This window comes from Drosophila pseudoobscura, chromosome 4, assembly GCF_009870125.1.
Source record: "Drosophila pseudoobscura strain MV-25-SWS-2005 chromosome 4, UCI_Dpse_MV25, whole genome shotgun sequence".
NCBI classification, from domain to species: Eukaryota; Metazoa; Arthropoda; class Insecta; order Diptera; family Drosophilidae; genus Drosophila; species Drosophila pseudoobscura.
The window spans coordinates 13,358,292-13,379,652 of NC_046681.1; the positions used below are offsets into that span (position 1 = coordinate 13,358,292).

The 21,361-nt window shown below is 41.1% G+C and overlaps 1 long non-coding RNA gene across 2 annotated transcripts; it reads right to left on the bottom strand.

The window, feature by feature from the left end:
• Window positions 1–485: 485 nt before the first annotated feature.
• On the bottom strand, window positions 486–6,213 carry LOC26534317 (uncharacterized). Of its 2 annotated transcripts, none has more exons than XR_001450881.2 (5): window positions 5,100–6,213; window positions 4,199–5,032; window positions 3,241–4,113; window positions 2,578–3,165; window positions 486–683 (listed from the first exon to the last, which is right to left on the bottom strand). It is a non-coding gene; the product is annotated as an uncharacterized lncRNA (long non-coding RNA). The 2 variants fall into 2 exon arrangements; XR_004469412.1 differs by having other exon boundaries at window positions 4,199–5,035.
• Window positions 6,214–21,361: the final 15,148 nt, after the last annotated feature.

Here is a 21,361-nt window from a genome sequence, read left to right on the forward strand (position 1 = left end):
GAAGATCCACTTTAAATAATTTATAATAATATATTATTATTTATTATATTATTGCATATTATTATTTATATTATTAATATATAATAATAATTTTATTTAATATAAAATTTATTTATTTATAATATTAATTATTTAAATAAAGTATCAGTTTTCATTGAAAAATCATCTAAAAAAGACTCACCCATAAAAGACAATACTAAAAGGCAGATCTTCAAATATCCTTTCTTTTCTCTATATATTTATTTTTATTTTATTATAATTTTATTTATTTATATTTTTATTTAAATAAATTTGCTGGCTATCATGAATTAAATAACTTTTTTGAACACTTTTAGATTATTTTTGTTTCACAATTTCACTTAAAAAATAAAACAAATAAACAATAATTTTTTAAATAGTTTCACATAAAAAATAAATACATATAAGATAAAATATAACACAATAAAAAAAAAATACAAAAAAATATACATTTTTTCCACATTTTAATATAAACTTGCACTTAAAAAAATCAAACAAAAAAATATAAAAAAATAAACACTAAAAATATGTAAATAGACACCCAGAAGGAATCACTGGTTCCTAGACAAAAGCATTCCAGGCTTTTAACTCCTTTTCATAAAGGTATATACAAAATGTACATATAGGCACTTCACTAAGTTTTCATTTAACTTGTTGAATTATTGCTACAGAAAAGAAAGGAGGGAGATATTAGTTTATATATGGAAAAACCTATAATAGTAGTACAATACAATGATTTAATACCCAAGAAATCGAACACTTACGGGGCAAACTTTCAGTCAAAAGTAGAATTATTATACACAATTGTAAACCACAATTGAAATACCGAAACATCTGTTCCCCAATGCCTGCTTTCGTGTTCGGATCATCCTACAGCATCGTTCTGAGGCTCTGCTCAATCGGAATGTTTATTCTTTAACTAAATACTCTCTAAAATATGCGTGTCTGCATTATGATAAACAATTCGCCCCCTACTCGGATGGCTACAATAAATCCAACGCCAACGCCAACGCAAAGCTGTGTTCCGAGGCTTAGCCTCGTCCGCGGGACCCCTTGGACCCCGGGATCGCGGAGACAGACAGACAGACGATACAGACGATACAGACGGAGTAACAAGGAACCAGGGAAGGAACCTGAACTGGCTTAGCTTGAAGCGCATTTATTATTTGATTATAAACAGCAGCGAGCCAGCGATGGAGCGATGGAGCGGCGGCCGCGGCGGCGAGTGTCGAGCGTGGCCATAAAAATCACCTACTGACAGATTTATTACACAGCGAGTTGTCGGGTGAGCAACCCAGACCGGGGACTGGGACTGGGATTGGCATTGGGGTTGGGGTTGGGGTTGGGGTTGGGGTTCCGGCTGGGGGCAACCTCTGGCCACGGCCAAAACCGACAATGAAGGCGCTTTGACAACAAACAGATACGCCAGCAACAGCAGCCCCCACCTCTCAGCACTCTCTCAGGCATCAGCTTCAGCTTCAGCAGCAGCAGCTACTACGGGCATCCTGGTGCTGCTCTCATCATCGTCATCATCAGCAGCAATGCTGACAGCTACACGGCAACGCCATCAGTGTAATCAACTTGGTGTCGAGAGCGTGGAACCAGCGTGGAGGAGCAGCAGTCGCGGCAGCGGTGAGGCAGCGGTGAGGCAGCGACAGGCTGTGAGGCATCGTTCTCTTCGGTTCTCTTTATGGGTGGCATGTGAAGCTTCTCGGGCTAACTTCTGCCATCATCCGCATCCTATCGTATCGCATCCCATGGCTCCCTAACTCTTTGGCCTCATTAAGCAACACAAATTTCTCAAAATAAAATAAAGGAACAAAATCAGCTAATGATTGCCCCAGATCGAATAGGAATTACTCTTTGAGATGAAGGAAAAGCTTGGATTTTGAGTAGATTTTTGGCTGAATCTGATTTCAGAGAATATTTGAGGTTTTCCTTAGATTAAAGATATTTTTGGAGTACAATATCAATTAAAGATCATAAACTTAAGAGCTTATAGGCATAGCAGGGATGGAATTGTTGACCAAAAATATATTTCAATTTATATATTTTATATATATTTTCAATGATAAATAGCTCTCATTTAAAATTAAAAATTTTAAATTTAATTTTTAAGGCAAGACGAATTTTTTTTAATTTTTATGTTTTGTTTCAAAATTAAAAAAAAAGAGATATTTATCAATTATTTATTTTGAAGTTAACTCTAACCTAACTCTTATTTAAAATTTTTATCTATTTTTTGTAAAAGATAAAATAAACTATATTTTTTTTTAATCTAACCTTTTTTTGAATTTGTATTATATTTTGTTTTATAAAAGTTGAAAGTTATATGTATAAAATGAGTTATAAAAAATAAGAAATATATTTTAAAACTTTTTTATCTTTTGTAATCCCTAGTCTATCGAAATCTATAGAAAACATCAGATTATGTTTCATTTTCCTAATAAAAGTATTAATTTCTTCTAAATTTTTGTATTTCTAAGAGCATAATCCCAAACAAGCATTAAATATCTACACTCTGCGAAACAACCAGCACCATAATCAACCCGTATTTACCTTTACAAGCTGCTTGACGTACTCAAACGACTCTTTCCGCCGTAGAGCATAAAGACATCCGACAATTTTCACTCACAATCAGCGTTGACCCTGGTCAACAGAAAGTCTCTGTCCTCACCCCCGTTTTCGTCCAATTCAATACTCATCAATGGCATTGGGTTGCGTTTGTTTAACTGCTGGCAAAAAGTTTGTCCAGCATTCGTCTGGGTATCCTCCGACATGGTAATGCAGCAGCAGCAGCAGCTGCAGGAGGAGCGATGGAGCAATGGAGATGAGAGCCAGTTGTGTGGAAGGTGGAGAGAGGGCAGAGAGAGAGAGGCATCCTATGGCATCCCAAAAGTGTCAAATGTGTTGTGTGATTTATGCAGTCAGTCGCATGATTTGTTTGCAGTCCGTCTACTTTTCGTGTTTATCTGCAGCACAAAAATATGAGAAAGATAAATTGACGGCGACACAGTCGGACAGTCGGACAGTCGAGAGGATGGCAATCAGTATTTTTTTGGCCAATTTTCACTTGCGAAACTTTTACTCCTGTCCATGGGATCGCTGGCTTTCATTCGTCACCTCGGCCGTATGAATTTCTCTCTCCTGTTTGGTAAATTATTGAAATGTTTTTGGCTCAAAAGAAATGATGATGGTTGTGGAGGGGGGGTATCTACTTACGAGAGATCTTTCTGTGCGAAAAACCATACAAATTAATCATTTAATGGGTTGCTCTTGAAGTTATCTTTGGCTTATGGAAAGATCTTTATAAGAATCTCTTAATGGAAAGGCAGAAATCTCAGTCTTAAAATTTCGTTACAACTTTCTTCTGGCTTTTGGGTAAAATCAATAAAAATCTGAAATATCTTGTTAATATTTCCTCATTTCCTTACACAATTTCCTTTTCCAGCGAAAAATCTTCGTGCGCTGCAGCAGACATTTCCAAATGAAGACCATAATCAAGCGCTAATAACCTCATTTGTATGTTCAGGCGCGCCATTAACTTTTCATTTAGCAAAAGCGTTAAAGTTTCCTCTTTTGCCTTTCCTTTTGGCCATGTCCGAGCAGGCAGACTAGTCAACGATCCATCGTGTGGCTTACAGGGTACGGGACACTCATGGCTCAGGCCATAACTTGCGTGAAACATGTTAATAATTTACAATTTGGTATTCATAAATAAAATGTCATCCTGGTAGTACACCGTAGCTACAGGGGAGAGACAGCCTTAGCCAGAGTCTTCGCCGTTTGGGTAATGAGCGAATGTTGATTGAGGTTATATTTCATGGCAAATGGTGGCCCGTTGCTTGCTGGCTGGCGGGAAAGTCGCAGTTGCAGTCGCACAAGCGCATGTTCCACTCAAGTCTTGACGTTTGACACGCCGCCGCCGTCGCCGCCACCGCACAGGGATTGCGCCTGCGTCCCAGTCTGCTTTTTGTGGCCTGCCTTCCACTCTGATTAAACTCCAGCCATTTATCGTCATTTATGGTAATTGTTGCCTGATCAATGCTGCTACAAATTCAGGTAGTTCTTAGTCAGAATTAAGTGGTAGAGCCCCTGCAAGAAAGAGAGAGCCATTGATTAGTTTCTCTGAAGCTTCGAGGGGATCTGCATGTGGGAAAGATCTGTGAGATAACATTACATGGCTATATGGTCTGGAATTTGGCAGATTGTCAACGTTTTCTGGGCTCCAGTCGTTGACATTTAATTGCAAACAGATACATTTTGTCAGCGACTAGGAAGAAGGCGTCGCATCGCATCGCATCGCGGCGTATCTGCATCTGTCTCTCCATCTGAATCTCATTGCCATTTGCGCATCCGGCTGCTCCATGCTGCTGGCAAATTAAGTGGGTGACGCGAAATGGTAGATGGAGAGATGCCCGACGACAGCCCAGCCTCGATGTATCTGCATCTGCATCTGTATCTGGCACTGAAGCTCTGTGTATCTTTGGCTGTCTGCAGAGATATGTATGTACATTTTGGCGTGAGAAATGCGCAATTTCTGTTTATTTAATGCCAATGCATTTCCAATGTAAACGCCAGGCAAACGCCATCAGTTTTCAATCACGCGCCCTCCTGTCACGCCTCTTCAGTGGCAGGGCTCCTTCAAAAGTTCCTCCGTTTCTGTTTTTTTTTTTGTTTTTTGATGAAATTTACGGCGCACTTGTTGCAGCAGCTAAATCACTTTGCAACTTTTGCTGCATCTTCTCTCCCATGATGAGCCCGAACGCCTTGGCCCCCAAAGTGGTGTCAACAGCTCTCTCCATTCATCTCTCGTGGCCTGCCCTTGCCGCTGACTGATGAGTTACTCATCCGGAAATGTTTTTCCACAGACGAGAGTCCGCAGCAGCAGGCAGCAACAAAGCGTCTTTTGTCAACTGCCTGACAAATTGGCCTGCTACAAAAGATTCTGTGGGGCACACTTGAAGACTTTCTTTTCCTTTGCACCTAATGAAGAGGCCATTCCTTACGTTTCCTGCTAGAGAGAGAGATACACAGATAAGTGACTGAAAATGGTGAAAATTAACTCGTTTAACATTCACCTGAGGCCAGACCACATGACGCCTTTTAACAATGGTTCATGGCAGTGGAATTTGCATTTGAATAGCTTACAAAATGTTTTCTGGCAGGGCCTGTTCTCTGATCAAAGCCACACGCTGGCAACAAGTGTTTTTATCCCTGTGCGGCACCTCTGGAGGAGTCGTCGTGGGTGCCACCACACCACACCACACCACACACAACTCTTTTGCATATCGCAGCTGGCAGCTGGCAACTTGCAGCGTGCAGCGTGCAACGTGATTCGTGTCTCTTCTCTGCCCGGCTTCAGGGAGGCGACAAATAGACTTGTTTGGCCAATTCCCCGACGCTAATGATGCATTTTCGATGATGCTTTTCGTGCGCATGCAAATTTGTGCCACTGCCGCCGTCAAGCGGAACGTATTATACAAACATGGGATAATGCTACGGTACGGGGCAGGGGGTGTGTGTATGTGTGTGTGTGTGGTATAATCAGAACTATCAGTAACGTGGCGTGCGACATTTATGACACGCTCAGATCCAGGACTACAGACTGCACGGAGACGGAGTCGGAGACTGCTCCACTCCACACGAGGAACGTAACATAATACGGCTCATCATCTGCCAGCGTTGTTCGTAGCTCTAACCTCATCAGTTTCAGCCTCCTCCGCGACGCCATGTGCCATGGGGCTCCTGTCGCATAATCACGCCCCATCAACATCATCTTGGCGGTTGCCTGGCAGCGACATCAGGCTCAGATTCAGATTCCCCGGCTTCACATCATCGCTGGGAATGCATTTTCACATCGCTTCATGTCACTTCATGGTTTTGGCTGCATTCCTCCTGCCCTGCCGCGTAAATTCCCGCGCATTTTCCCGCGCACACAAATAAGTTTTAAGATTTATGCACCCCACAGCAACGTTCACTACATGTATGTGCGTATATCCTTCAGCAGTAGTTAAATTATGACGAACGTATGTATTGTTTACAGTTTGCAGTAGATTTTATTCACCAATTGGTTAAAGTTTAACATTTGCAATTTTTTCGCGCATTTTCTTGGAATTTTTCGGCAACAAGTGGCTGATTGAGATGGGCAACATATCGACGGTGTATATATACATTTGTAAGCAAGAGTTGGCAACACATCGATGGTGAAAGCCACCGATTGTATCGATAGTACTATTGGAAAATAAAAACAATAAGACCTATTTTTAATAGTTTTTCGGCCAGAATTCACAGGGGAACACACATGCTTTTCAGTACACCAACACATTCATATGCATGTACATGCTTACATACATGTGTGTGGAGCCATACTTTTTTGATTAACTGAACAATTTTGGGTTAGATTTTCCCGCTCAATACTATCGATGGTGACCCGATTCAATCGCTAATTTTTCAGCGATTGATAGGATCGATACCACTATCGATTCTTGTTACATTGTATATCGTGAAAGTGTGTAGCGTGTGAAAAAGTGCAAGTGAAACCAAAAAAACTATAAATAAACGTACATATGTACGTCGTGCTATATTCGCGCCAAATTTCGCTCAATGCCGGCCTCTGATTTTATGATTAAACAAGAAGAACAACCCGCCCGTTGATGCGTTCCGTCTACTTCGTCACTCGGGCATATGAATGAATGTCATATTCTCGGATGGAATGACGAACTGCTGACAGGTGGCAAGATCTAATTGGGCTTCTTAATTTTCTGACACTCGGTTTGGCCCGCGTTTCGCATCATATTGGGGCCGCCTTGCGTTGCCTCCCCGACAGTCAGAGTGGGATTTAGAGGCAGACAATTGCCTGGGGGACACATGAGATGCGGATCTGCTGCGATTGAAAGAATTCCGCGGAATTGCCACAGTTTTTCCCCGCGGTGCCAAGTCCCCCTCCTCTTGATGACAGGCCGTTGCGGCATTGGGGCTCGGGAATGAGGCAGCAATTGGCAAGAGGCGACTGAGCATATCGGACAACCACGCGTTCATCATCATAATCATCATAATTCGCTGCCAAAACAAACTCTGAGGAGACGCAGCAATCCGAAGAAACATTGGCGGGAAAAGTGTTCACCACCGTCCACCGTACAGTGGGATGCAAGTGTTTTTTGTTTTGTTTTTTTTTTCGGCGTGAAGCCAGTGTTAGGGGCTGCTGTTAAAGCTTAAGGCTGTTAATGATCACATTCTGCCTCTGTTAATGGTATGTTTAACGATTTTGTATAGCAACTGTTGCTGTTAATAACATAAAAAGACTTAACAGCATTCTAATTGGTGTTAATTAATAGTGACATTGTGCTGCCCTCGAGGCGGCTGTTAAAGCTTACATCTGTTAATGGCATGCTAATGGCATGTATAGCAACTGTTGCTGTTAATAACATAAAAATACTTAACAGCATGCTAATTGGTGGTAATTATGCCAATTAGAATGTAAAGTGGAATGTTGAAGCAGTAATGGCTCTGTAATGCTGTTTGCAGAGTCTGTTAGTCTTATGTTATTAACATTTTAGGTGTAGAAAAGGTATTTTTTGAATATAATTTTAATTAAAGCAATATTTTATGTATTTTTCAGCTGAATTTGGTGTTTTGCGAATCTTTGAATTTGTAAAAGGTATTTTGAAAGACCAGAAGAGCCTCTGTTATATGAAAAGGTAAGACTTTTAAGCTGCTGTTAGCTGTTATTGGATTCAAATAGTCTAAATTTCCATTTTAACTGGTCTATAATACAAATTTTCTATAATTTAAGAAACTTTTTAAATGAAAAAACTTAACCTATAGCCATAAGTATTTTAAATCCATTTATTGGCTCAAACTCCTGTCAAGCCTTCAGCCCTGAGAGGGGAGAAGCCAATATTAAATTCGGTACCACTGTAGCCAGTGAGGAGCGAGCATCCATCGCCTTGGCCGCTCATCAAGCAGGCTAAAATTCCCGGCCAAGACGACAGCAGCGACAACGAAGACGATGCCGAAGACGACGTTGATGCTGAAGCTTGTCACTTGTCAGTTGTTTGTCATCTGACATACATGTGAGTGATATATAAACACACGCGGAACGGCGGCGCGACTCTCTGGTCCATGTCCAAAGCCATTCGAGTATTATCCATACCATCCGCCTAAGGCAGGGGCACAAGAGGCTGCCACTGTATCCCGTGGCCGTGTATCTGTGTATCTGTGGCAGAGGCACTTAGTCCGAATATTCTCGCGTACTTAGCGGCATGTACACCATACTTTTTGGGGCCAACTTTCTGTTCTGTTTCAATGTTTTGCTTGTTTTTTGTCAGCGAAATTTATTGCTTCATTTGTTTCGGGCCAGTACCTCCTCGGATGGGGTTTTAGTTTTTGTTTTTTTTTTTCTTCATCATATTTTTCACATTGTCAGTGATATATCATCGGGCAAGTGGTAGCCAGAGAACATCCGTTGCTGTTGCCGCTGCTGCTGCTGAAATCCCCATGAAGAACTATGCATCACCTAGAGATCAAGTGGCACTTCCTTTCAAGAGTCTCTTTGGCGACAAATCAATCAACTTGAGGCACACACACACACACACACACACACTGTGTGTCCTCCATATGTCTGCAGACAGACTTATCTCTTGGCTCTGAATCATTCGCCATCTATATTTGTATCTAATGTCGCGCAAACGGAAACCATTTGCCAAGATTTATGTTCAGGAATGTGTGTATTTATACAAACTATGAACCGGCCTGGGCATGGGGTTTATCCTTCGAAATTTTGATGTTATTTGATGGATTATCTACCATTTCATTGGCAAAACTTTTTGTTTTAGTCGCAACTTTTGTGGCAAAACGTTTTGTTGGTCAAAAACACGTGCCTATCCCATCTGTTTTCCGTGCGGGGAATGGTGGGGATGGGGGGTACAGCCCCACATTTATGACAGGACGAAAAGGAGAGAATGCGAAACGTCACGTAATTTTGATTGACGAAACAGGCACAGGCAACAGGAGGAACAAAAGGCAGAGGCAGAGGCACAAAACTTTACGACGACAACGACTCGGGTAAAAGTTTATTCTTGCAATGCATTCTGCACGCAGTTCTCTGCTATATCCTTCGAAGGATTCGTTTTGTACGTGTACAAGTTATTTAATCTCATCTGTCCATCAATCTGTCCATCAATTTGCCAGTCAGTCCGTCAGTCAGTCAGTCGGGACTCCTATTCCCCTCCCCTCCCTCCTCGTGGTGCTGCATTTTGTGGAGTCTCTAGTCTCTCGACTGCTACCGACCGATGGCTGTCCATCATTTTGTCTGCTCTATAAATTTTCTATTTTAAATTGACAGGCGACTCGTCCAAAAACTGCAAACTAAATCGTAGCCCAAGGAAGGTCCTTCTCAATTCTCTGCAATTGTTAGAAGGATACCCATCAGGAGGGAGCGACTGACTGACGGACTGACATCCTGTCTGGCCAAATGAGTGAATGAGTTGGACAGATTGACGTACTACCCCCCGTACCGACGGTGACGGCGACGGCGACGGCGACGGCGACGGTGATGGTCTCCCCATCTATTTAGTGCTTGAACTTGAGCTTCTGGCCAGGCAAAAAGGTTTTGGCCAATTGGCATGTTGCATTCAATTAAATGGCCAAGGACGAGTGCTATTCAAGTTTAATAAGCTTTCGATCCACCCTCGAACGTTTAAATAATTGAATTTTAGTTGTAAAATTGCAAATTTCTATTGGCAGGTGAAGTATCTTTGGGATTGCTTGTATCCTTCAAGTAGGTTTCTTATGAGAATCATTTTCTAACCTCACCTGAAGACCTTCTTGTATTCCAGCCCTTTAAAGCCTATTTGCTGTCATGCCCAAGCAATGTATATTGTTTTGGCCTTCTTTAAAGCTCTGTTCTTTCATGCTCGCCTGCCTAATCCCGCCTCAGACACAAAAACACTTGTCCATCTCCTAAGTACTCCTTCATCTTTCTTCATCCACCTTCTGCCGTCCACCAATCTTTTGTAAGAGCAGCAATTATTTGGTCGACTTGAACGCAACACAAAACAGTTTATTGGACCCACTCTGTGCTCTGTCCCTTGGCTTCTTCCTTGGACTTTTACTTATTTTTGTGTTGTGAAGACGGCGCCGGTCGTCGCGTCCTGTTGAAAATTTATGCAACCTGCCGCCTGTGGACTCTGCGAAGGGATTGGGGGGGGGGACAACAAAGAGTTGAAATTGTCTGTTTACTTTAAAAATTATTTTCACTTGACTGAAAAATCATTATCCCTAAGGTAGTAGCAGCAGGACACACACAGCAGCGCACGTACGTGTGTGTGTGTGCCTGTGTCCCAGTGTGTGGTGTGTGTGTGGAGAGGAAAGTTCATGGCCCGTTGTGTCCCCATGTCCTTTGTCCAATCTCCGTCAACTGTTGGACATGCGTTTGGGCCCTGGGACAGAGGTTGTGCTGCATGAAAGGATAGAAACCTGTCTCTGACAAGTCATCGTCAGCTGTCAACTTATTCTTTTGAAGTGTATTTAGTTGTGTTGTGTCGTAGAGTCCTTTACCCTCAGACAGGGTGGATGGGTGTGTCCTGGTCCTGGTCCTGGTTCGGGGGTTAGTGGGGGCTTTTGCCTGGTCAATTCCCCTGGCCCCCCGGCCCTTCCTTCTGATGGAATGACTGAAAGATTGAATGTTGTATTGGTGGTGGACTGACTCTCCTTTTCGCTCTCGCCTTTGGCTCTCCGCAAGGATGATGCTGTTGACACTGACACGTAATATAAAAGTAACGGTACAGTTAATGTCCAGCAACTGAAGAAAATGTCAACCATGTCCAATAAATGCAGAGACACAGGAGTGGAGCTTCCTGTGGCACACGCACACACACAAAGAGTGAAGTGGGGCATAGGAGGGACGTATGAACTTAAGACAATGCAGGGGGTAGGGAGGTGCACGATATAGTTACAGAAAGGGCTGATATTAGATGGTAAGAAACGCATTCAAATGATGCGAAAGCTATCGATATTAAGGAAATTTTGCAATAACCTTTACTACTAAGACACACTGGGAGAGAGGGAACAAAACGAACCCTTTACTGCTATGCCGCACTGGGTAAAAAGGGGAGAAAAACATACCCATTACTGCTAAGCCACACAGAGAGAGAGAGAGAGAGGGAACGAAACACACCCATTACTACTAAGCCACACAGGAAGAGAGGGAACGAAACGCTTTCTTTACTGCTAAGCCACACTGGAAGAAAGGGAAAGAAACACACCCTCTACTGCTAAGCCACACTGGGAGAGAGAGATTCCCAACTTTTTGTCTCAACTTTTCGAAATAGTCCACAAAAAATGTATTAAAAGTAAATTTTCCTGTAATTTGTGGACATTTTCTTCAAGATTTTCCAGCTATTGATGGATGATGGCCTGCCGTCATTTTTGACAGATCTCTATGCCCCTTCTGTGCAAAGCCCCCCCCCCCCCCCCCACCTCGATTTTCCATCAATTTCTGTCTCTTCTTTTTTGCTGGGACCCGCAGCTGTAAAATCAACATTTCAATTAACTGCAAATTTTAGTAAACTTTTTCTTGCAACTAGACGGAAATTTCCATGGAAAAGCGGACGAAGTTCGTCAAAACCGAAAACTCAAAAGTGACGAACTCTGCGGCGACCCCTTCATCTGAGCAACGCCTTGCAAAAAAAGGACAAGAAAAAACGCAAAAAGCAGAGAGAGAAAAAGTCCACAGAAAGCCGAAGGAGGAGGAGGGAGCAGAAGGCCAAGAGCTGGAAGGCAAAAGGCGGGAGGAGAAGGCCAAGAGCTGGAAGGCAGAAGGCGGGAGGGAATAGGCCAAGAGCTGGACCGAGTGGAAGGATATGCTGACGAAGTACAGGCACAAGATGGACAAATGGAAAGCATAAGGAAAAAGGGCAATATTGGACAAGTCCTACCCGCCGCACACATGCAACGGCAAAGGCTAACGAGTGGAGGCACAGGAGGACGGTCCTGCTGGCAGGAAGAAGGACTAGACATCCTCTCTGACGAGATGTGAAGCGACAGAAGGCAGCAGCAGCAGTCGTTGGTTTGACTTGAGATTGAGTTGATGACGAGAAAGATGACAAGTTGAAAATATTTCTAATGAAGGACCTTTTCCCAAACACAAAGGACATTCAGCCAGCCTCTCTCTACAAACACACACACACACAAGCACAAGGGTTTCGAATGTATATCTGAACAGTTGTATATAGTAGTTCTCTGATGAGCAGCAGGAGGGTCAGAGGACTAGTGCCAGGAATCACAAGAAATAACAATAATAAGAGTTGATGAAACAACGAATGGGAAATGCTCTCTAGACTTCACGAGGATGGTACGGAAAGATGAACCGATGAACGCTGCTGCATGACCCGCGTTTCATGCTTTAAAACAAAATACAGAGTCCGCGTATTCAGACTCGGACTTTCGAAGATACCTTAAAAATATGACAAAATGCCAGAAAATACTAAAAATACCAGAAAATACTAAAAATACCAGAAAATACTAAAAAATACCAGAAATACTAGAAAACTATTAATGCATATTTTGTAAAACACCTAAAAAAAGAAAAATACCAGAAAATACTACAAAATACCAAAAATACTAAAAAATACCAGAAGTACTAAACAAATATTCCTGCCTACTTTGTAAAAGACCTTAAAAATACGAAAAATACCAGAAAACTATTCTTGTCTACTTTGTAATACACCTTAAAAATACGAAAAATAGCAAAATACCAGAAATACTAGAAAACTATTATGGCCTAGTTGAAAAACTAGAAAGGAATAACAGAAAAATGTATTTACTTTCTTCTTTAAAAATTTCAGAATAAAGGGCAGTAAAAATTACCAGAAAATACTTAAAAAAATACTCGCGAAATATGCATAGAACTGATACCAGAAGGCCATCATTTTGCATAACTATACGGCCATACCCTCCTCTAAAATAAGAGCAACAGAAAACTAGAAGCAGAAAAAGTAAAGTAAAAGAAAGCAAAGAAAGGCTGACGGCCGAGCGACTGAGCGACCAGTCTTTCGTCTCTCGACTTGAGGGGAGACCCCACTCTGAGGCATGAGAAATTACAAAGTTACTCGCTCGCTCGCCTCCAGTTGTCAATCCGTTGAAGGATCTTTGTTATCTACTCCACTGCACATGCGGGTGGGGCACGGGAGGCACGGGGGGCATGCCCACGCCCACGCCCACCCTAAGACCCAAGGCAGGGCGACATTTGGTTTGACGAAGTCGCAAGAGATGTGCAAGATGATGTCGCCGAGTGGATAGATAAAGGATTTTGTGATAAATGAAAAGCAAGTGGCGTATGAAAGCAAAAACGTAAAGAAAAGATGTATATGTGTGTGCCTCGGAGACCTTCTTGCCATCCTGCCATCCTTCGTGTAGTGTCCTTCTGGCCCCGACATCTCGTGCTGACAGCTTCGTCAGCGACAGAGCTCTGGCGCTCACTTAACTTTGATGTGTCTTTCTCTCGCTCTCGGAGAGTATCTTTTGTCCAGGTTGCTCTAGTTCTTGCGGTATATTCCTGCCCTGGAGAGGGGTACGGCGGATTGACCATCTCACATTGGAGCCTGCATATTGATTGTGTTGGTTTAATTAGAGTGCTCGGGAATTAGTCGAGCAATTTGTGGGATGAATCTCAATGGATTTCGTTGGGAGTTTTAAGATTCGATACTCGGGGTTTAGGTATAACTGTTGTGCATTATTTGAATTCGATACTTATCGATTGTCACTTCGATAAATTTAGTTACTTATATTGTTTCATCAATACTTATCGATTAATGTAGCTTTTTCTTTTATAACTTTTAATTGCGATGCTTATATGTTGACTTTTATCGATAAATAAAAGATTTTTCATTCGATTTTGATACTTATCTATTGAAATGAATCGATAAATATGTTTTCTAGCACTTTCTATCGATTCATTTGCCATTTATTTGGTTTTTATGTTATTTAAAGTTGGAAATGGGTTGAAATTTTCACATTTTCACCATCACAGCTTGTTTTAATATACCCACCCGCAAAACAATGGTTCGATAAATTGAAATAAAAGCTTCTTAACCGCAAAACGAACGACATTTACAGATAAAAATCCCGGGCATCTTCAATTATTATTTTCATTGGTTTTCCCTAGAATTTTTCCATCACGACGGAAGTCTGAAGAGTGTTGTCGAAGCCTTCAAATGTGTCTGCGACACGCGATGAAATGTTCCGGTTGCATCCTCATCCTTCCACCAAAATTTGTCCCATACTTTTCTTTTCCCTCTCTATTGTCTAATGCCATTTTCTTTTGCATTTTGCCTATAGCTTGGAGCATTTTTCACGCCTTCGTTCGAGACATTTTTCGTTGTCGTTGTTTTCATTGTCGTAGTCGTCGTTGTCGTCGTCGTCGGCGGCGGCAGTTTTCTTAATTTCTGATTGAACTTTTCTGTTGACGGAATTGAGACACCATTTACCTCCACTTCCTACCGCATTTTCCTGACTTCCTTCTGTTCTGTCTGTCTGGCTGGGGGAGCAATTGTTTGAATGAGAATTTGTGGAAAACAGATGTGTTATTCCTCTACTGCTCCTCTCACCGCCAGAACATGGCAATTGTCTGAAAAAAACCGAATAAAAAGACAATATGGTCTGACTCTCATTCTTCTGTACTTTGTGTGGAAAAAATTAAAGCTTGTAGATACTCAATTTTGTCTACATTTTGGCCATTTTATGCAAATAAGTTCAATCACCTTTCGCTCAATCAGACAGAACTCAGATGCGGCTCTTAGATCCGGGGATACGGACTCGGACTGGACCTTATTCCGATATAAGTAAAACAAACAGCAGGACAAGAGTTTGGCGATTCGAAAGTTTTGATACCCTTAAACAGAGTTTTAAAATAATACCATACTTTAAAATACTACAAAAATACCAGAAAATACTAGATAAGACACCAGACCACAACAAGAAAAGAAGTTTAGGATCTTACGTTTTTGCTACCCATGACCAGAGTTTTAAAAGAATACTAAAATACCTGAAAATACTGGATAAAATACCACATAAAAACCTACAAGTAAAATAATAAAAGTGCATACGGAAAAATACTAAAAACTATCAGAAAATTCTACGAAAAATATTAAAAAATACCAAAAATACTAAAAATATCTAAAAAGACTAGAAAAATTATGAAAACATATCAGAAAATACAACAAAAAACTATAAAATACTGAAAATACTAAAAAATACCGAAAATGCTAGAAAATACTGACAAATAAAATACTGAAACACTATAAAAATACTGAAAATATTAAAAAAATACTAGATAAATACTGAAAATACTAGAAAAATACTGAAAATGCCAGAAAATGCTTGGAAAAACACGAGGGAAGAATGCATAATGAACTTGTCAAAGATTCTATGAAAATGGTCTCTTCCATTTATTTTACAGAAATCCCATTTTTCCCAACCGAAAAAAGGGGGACAGCCGCATGTCTCTCCTCTCCATATATTGTATGTATCTGATCAAAACCATTATACCCTCCCGCTAAAGGGTATAAACAACAGAAGGCAGTGTGGCATCTCTCGTCAATTTTTGTTCTCCGCAGCACTTTCAATTTATTTTGCTGCCAACCCAGCAGTCCACCCAACAAGGAACCCAACCAAACAACCAACAACCGTTCTCGCATCCTCCCTTCCTCCCAGCCAACCACCTACTTCTCTTATTTACCCTTTTGCCGCTGTCACAATCTGCAAACATCCATCTGGCTGATGGTCAGAGTCGTCCCGTCCGAGTGGGTCGCTGGTCAGTGCTCTGGCAGAGTGCGGAGCGTAACGAGAGTTCGTCTCCGGTTTTTGCCCAGGGACCCTCCTGAAGGATTTTCAATCGAATCTGTCAAATATCAGAGAACCTTCAATCAAAATGAAAAGCTTGGCGTCTCATTTTTCTTTTGATGCTACTCCCCGATGATGATGCTGATGATGATGGGGAAGATACTGTTGTTGGGTTGGCAGATGATGAAATCACCTTTTACCTCCCATCTCTTCGTTTCCCGCGTTGACTCTCCCATCGGATGCGACGGTGGACGTGGCTGACAAGAAGCGTACAAATCGTCACAGACACAGAGGACCCTCCACATACTCTGAGACTCGTGGAAACGCAAGGATAAATCATTGATGGCTAGAGAGAGAAAGTGTTCCAGACCACGATGTCAACCTTCGATATATCATATTTTCAATTTATTTTTGCAATTTATTCTAACTCGGCGGCGGCAAAAAAAGAACAATTTATCGCTGAAAAAAACTGGTCAAGGATTGGAGGATGGGTTTCAGAGATATTTTAGTATTCGTATTTAGTGTTTTTCTATATCTGAGATTAAGTATTTCTTGGATCTGCTTTTGGAAATAATATATATATATGTATATATATATATATATATTTTCTGATATTTCAATGGTATTTTCAAGTATTCGCAGGTATTTTATAGTATTTTCTGGTATTTGCCACTAAATTCGGTATTTTTCTAGTATTATAGGACCATATCAATTCATTGAAAATTCCTTGTCTTGTTGGTATTTTCTGTTACTTCCTCTAGTATTTTCTGGTATTTTCTTGGTATGAATAAACATATATTTTTCTAATATTTCCCTGGTATTTTCTGGTATTTCTTCTAGTATTTTCCTAATATAAATAAACATATTATCTGGTATTTTCAAGTACTTTCTGGTATTTCTTGTAGTATTTTCATGGTATAAATAACATATTTTCTCGTATTTCCAAGCACTTTCTGGAATTTCTATTCTATCGTCTATTATTCTCCTGCTATAAAACTATTTTCTAGTATTTTTCGTAGTATTTTCGTAGTATGAATGAAGATATTTAACTTAAATTCTTGGTTATTCGTATGTTCTGGAAGTTCCTTCAGTTTCTACAATGTACATTCGAAAAACCTTTCCATTTTCTCATACGATCTCTTTTCTGGCATATTCTCTTAGAACTCAGAAATTTTTGCTTTTTCAAATGAAACTCTCACATCTGCTCCCTATTCTTAGCTGTTTGTCATGGATTTCTGATTGAAAAACAGTCAAGATACAAAATATATCTGAGATAAACCATAAATATCTGGCCACAAATTCAATTTAGGATCAACAATCAATTTGTTTCTTTCTGTGGTTTTGCTTCGACGATCGAAACGAAACGAAACGAAAAGATCGTTCAGGTTGACTTCAGTGGCCCCCATTCGTTAGGATCGATCGGTGGAACTCCTCCAACTCCTCCTCCACTGGCATATTTTTCAATTTGTTTATTTGCCGCAATGCCAGTCCGAAACGAAACCTCAACTTCTTGACATTGCCGGAGGTGAGTTTTGATTTCCAGTTCCCAGAGAGACGTGGATGGGGGTTTTGGTTTTGTTTTTGGTTTTTCTGTCTGCGGAAATTGAAATTTGCTTACAAAGTGAAGGCGGATCGATTGCAGGCAACAGACACACCGACACACACGCGAGAGAGGGCCAGAAGACGCTTGCTTATCTTGGCACACTTGACAGGCACCGATCGTACTCGTACCACCTCTTGCCTCGCAAGAGATACGTACCTCTTGCCACACACACAGACACACACACACTGGTGGTACTGCCTCCTTTGGGCTGCCTTCGATTGGGTGCAATTTTTATTGTTGGCATTATTATCGTCACATGTCGCTCACTAATTGATTTTTCTTGTCGCCTGCCTGCCTCGTCGTCGAAGTCGTCGCAGTCGTCGATCGTCGCCGCTGGATCGCTGAATGATTGCTGGGGTTGCAACTCTTTGGCTTTTTGCAAATTTTGTGCACACACATGACACTAACCCACCGACGACAGGCAAACAACATCAGCGGGCACTGCCACAATGTGTCAAGCTGTGGTTGCATTTATAAATTTCATTTCGATCACTCGCGAGGGGGCAACACTCTATCGGCTCCCCCGATCCACCTCTCTCCCGTTTCGCGTTTGTTGCTTGTTTGTATTTGACATTTTGTCACTTAATTTGTTGTTGGAGCTGCCGATGCTGTCGCCGTAGCGTTGCTGCCACAGGTTGTGGCGGCTTAGAGCGAGCGACTGGGGGACCTGAGGACTGCGGACTGCGGACTACGGACTGGGTCTGTTGTGGCCCGATCGTAGATAGGGCCCCAGCTTTAATTGGACTTAACGGAAACTGGAGACCCCAACTGGAGTCCCCAAGAGTCCAAGAGGCATGCAACAGCCTTCCAGCTGCTGCTGCTGTGGGGAATGTCTCTTTTTCTGTCCGACTGTCCCGCCTGTCTGTTCGGTTTGTGGTGTGTCTCTCTTTGCAGGAATCACAGCGGTAGTGATTGTAGCTTGATTGTAGACCAACTCTGATCCTGAGAACTGATCAGTCTTTGACATGGACCTCTCCACAGAAGAACAGATCGTGAGAAAGAAAACTTTTGTGTATGCCAGTGACAGAAATATATTTCAAGTTGTTCTGCAAGTTGTATTTTCGGTGTGAACGTTTATAGGAATATTCATATATTGAAAGAAAGTACCTGGAAACCTCTGGCGTCCAGTATTAATCCTTTAATTTCAGATTTATAGTATTTTTCTGGTATTTTAATAGTTATTTTTGGGTTGTTTGTATATTTGTTTTTATTTTGGTATTTTGTTTAGTATTTGTCTGGGATTCTTAAATAAAGAATATTTGAGATGTTTTTTCTGGTCATATTTTTTATTATTGTTCTAGTATATTTGGTATATTCTCTCGTTATTGTCTGAAATAATTTGGTATATATTTGTTGATATTTTCTTGGTTTTTTATAATCAATTCCGGTATTTTATAGTATTTTCTGGTATATATTTTTCTGATATTTGCATAGTATACAGAATTGTTGTACTTTTTCTAGTAATTGTTTAGTATTGTTAATTTAATTTTTGTATTTTAATTTTTGTGATATTTTTGGTATTTTGTTAACATTGTTCTAGTATATTTGGTATATTCTCTCGTAATTGTTTGAACGAATTTATTATATCTTTATTGCTATTTTACTGTCTTTTATAGTATTTTTTTTGGTATTTATAGTATTTTTCTTAAGATTTCATTTTAAATGACCGCGGTACATTTTCTAGTAATTGGCTTGCATAGTTTTTTTAATGTATTTTTTGTTGTACTATATTTGGTATTTTGTTCTAGTATTTTTGGTATTTCTTTCTATATTTGACTGAAATAATGTAATATCTGCTAGTATTTTCCTTTCTTTTATAGTATATTCTGAAATTTGTCTGGTATTTTTATAGTATTTTTCTGGAATCCCACACCACCAAGAGGTACCATATAATTTTTTCACAATTTGTTTCCTTTTTTCCAATTTTCCATACCCCCTTTTCTGACTGTTCAACGCTTGGAAGAGGGTTCAAGCACTGTTTTCAAAAGTCAGTGTCCCATCAGTGCAATCCCTTGCCATGATTGATTCTCCGCTTGAAACACTGTAATTCTAAACTCTTTCGTTGCAACATCGTCTTGAGCGAAACACCTGCGTCATTATTTTACGGTATTGTCGCATATAGTCGCGCATATATTTCATTGATAGCCGATGCCCCCTGATGTTGCGCTGTCGCCAGCGACATCGATTCCACTCATATGCCCCCGACATGGCACACACACACACACACACACACAAGACAGAGTGCCACGTTGTCGTTCGTTCGTCGCTCGTAGTTGCACATTTCTCAGACGTCACGAAAACTCCTGGCCCAAAGCCCCCCGCCCCCCGTCCGCAACCCAAATACTAAACCAAAACTAAAGCAATGCATGGCGATGGCGATGGCGATGGCCGTTGGCCTGGGCGTCCCATCCGAGATGGGAGACGATGGACCGATGCCTGGGATCCGGGTACGACAGGTCTTTGGTGACTTATGTTTGGCTGCCGCTGCAGCCGGCACATCCATCATCTATCAAAGATGAATTCATCTGCGTCAAGGCGGCCAGGGAGCAGGGCTGGGCATGCCCTGAATGTGCGGCAAACAATATTTATGAATAAATTGCATATACGAACGGGTCGAACACCTTCGATGGCTCTTCCAAATATAGAGTTGTCTAGCTGTTGAAAGGAAAATCCGTGAAATATTCTATAAATCCATAAACTATCGGTATATATAGAGATTTTCGATGGGTTGCTTGTGAAATATAGAAAAAATTGTGCAGAATTGATCTTTGTATCTATCGAAAATCATCGACAAATGATCGATAGTTCAAGTTATCAACACGTTTTCACTGCTGGCAACCCTGTTTCCCCACTGCCTCCTCCATTGATTTCATGCCCAAGCAACTTGTCAAACCATCACCTGGTCGCGCACTTTGGAAGGAGCAGGATGGAGGCTGATGGAGGAGCACATTCTGCCAGACGGACAGGCCAACGATGGGGAAGATCATTTGCTGCCGGCTGCAGGAAATTTCAGATTTATTATGGCACTTGCCATTATTTATGATTTGTGCAAAATGTAGTCGTATATCAAAGTCAACGACTGTGTGACATTACCCCGAATCGAAGCCTCTAATATCGACAATAATTATAGCAAACCAAAACCAAATATAATACCCATCGTAATGGCATCTTTCGATACGAAAACTTGGCCAAAAATAATTGAAATGCGGCTACCATAATGGGGGGCGACATTCAAGTCGGAGAAAAGACATCAAAGTGCCTTCAATTGCATTGCCATCGAAACGATTCCGAAGCGAGCAAACAATTTACTATTGCATTATACTCTGCACCCAAATCGCACAAACATTCAGCTATACTTATGCTAGATATATACTGTATATGCCCGCTGTAGAGGCAACTTCTCTCACATAATCATAAAATGACTTGGAATGGAAAGGGGGGGCCAAAGGCAGCCCAACAGCAAAACGAGACCCAGAGAAGAAGTTCCAGCGACAGATTTATGCACTTGAGAAAAGCTTTTGGTTCGTTGCATTTGCCTCCTGCCTCCATTTGTGAGGGTGTGTGCGGGGTCCTTCGTGGGGTCCTGTGCCTCGTTCTTGGGGGCCATTCCATTGCTGAAAATGTGACGGCGGCGCAATCGCCTGGATTTAGTTGCAATTATTTTTAATGTTGTTTACTTACTCTCCAATTGATGATGCCAATAACTGTTTCAAAAACTTTTCGTCCCAAATCGAAGCAAGGGAAAAATCTTCTGTATGGGTTACCAGAAATATTGCTGCAAAAATTGGCTAAAAAGCGAAGTATCTCCAGAGAAACGTTTATGGAATAAATACATTATAAAAAGGTCTTTAAATTCCGCCTCCTAAAGCTGTAATTTTTAATCGATAACATAAATTA